The sequence below is a fragment of the Humulus lupulus genome, chromosome 2 (genome assembly GCF_963169125.1).
Source record: "Humulus lupulus chromosome 2, drHumLupu1.1, whole genome shotgun sequence".
Taxonomy (NCBI): domain Eukaryota; kingdom Viridiplantae; phylum Streptophyta; class Magnoliopsida; order Rosales; family Cannabaceae; genus Humulus; species Humulus lupulus.
The window spans coordinates 57,456,007-57,457,424 of record NC_084794.1 but is presented as its reverse complement, the minus strand read 5'-3'; positions in this window follow the sequence as shown (position 1 = coordinate 57,457,424).

Genomic DNA, 1,418 nt, shown 5'->3' with positions numbered 1-1,418 from the left:
ACATTAACACATAGAACTTCATCTCTTGTCTCATACCAATCCAAAAGAAATTGTCCTGCAAACGAAAAATAATTGCGTTCTGCCCAGCATGTCCCCCAACCAGAGTTGTGTGTAACTCATGTAATAACTATTGTTTAAGTTAGAATGCTGGCTGATCATTGACATCTGGCGATAGTACAACAACCCCTCTTTGAAAGAATAAACTGCAATGTCCAATTTTCCATGCGCCAGCCGAGTGTGTAACACTCTGAGGTTTGAACAAGTTGTATTCTCTCTTCACAATTCCTCCAAAAACTCAAAATACCCTGGATCATGGCTAAATTCAGCAACGAATAGCCCCCGTCGTGCTGCCTTGATAGAGCATCAGCTGCAAAATTTTCTTTCCCCACTTTGTACTCGATAGAGAAGTGAAATCCCAACAACTTTCGTAAAAAATGTTATTGTTGCGGTGTCTGAATTACTTGAGTGAGTAGCTCCTTAAGGCTTTTATGGTTAGTTTTAATGATAAAATTTCACCCCAACAAGTATTGATGCCACTTTCTAACCGTTTCCACAATGGCTCGCATCTCCCTAATATAAGCCGAATCTCCAATGAACCTTTAGCCTAATTTCTTGCTGAAAAAGGCTAGTGGGTGTCCCTCCTGCATTAAAACTCTGCCAATACCAACATTAGAAGTATCTGTCTCTACTATAAATTCTTTAGAAAAATTAGGCAGATGCAGAACCGGGGTCGTCGTCATAGCTCTCTTGAGTTGTTCAAAGGCTGGCATACCCTGAACGTCCTAGTGAAAGTTGTCTCTTTTCAACAACTCAGTAAGTGGTATTGCGATGGTGGCATAGTGAGCGATGAAACGTTGATAACAACCTGTAAGACCGAGGAATCCCCTCAACTGTTTCAGTGTGAACGGTGTTGGCCGGTCAACCATAGCTTCTATTTTGGATGGATCAGCCCAAACTCCATTTACTAACACTAAGTGCCCAAAATACTCGATAGTAGTCTTAAAAAATGGACACTTACTGACCTTTGCATAAAATTTGTTATCCTGAAGCAATTGTAGGACAAGTCGAAGGTGTTGAGCATGCTCCTTCATGCTGTTACTATAAACCAATATATCATCAAAAAATACTATGACAAATCGACAAAGAAAGCGTCTGAATAATTGATTCATAGTGGCTTGAAATGTCGAAGGAGTGTTTGTGAGGCCAAAGGGCATTACTACAAACTCATAGTGCCCTTCATGAGTTTGGAAAGTCGTCTTATGAATACCCCTATGATCCATCTGTATTTGATGATACCCATTGCGTAAATCCAACTTAGAGAATACTTGTGCATGTTCCAACTCATCCAGAAGCTCATCTATGGTTGGTATGTGAAATCTATCCTTCATAGTGATGCCACTGAGTGCCCTGTAATCCAC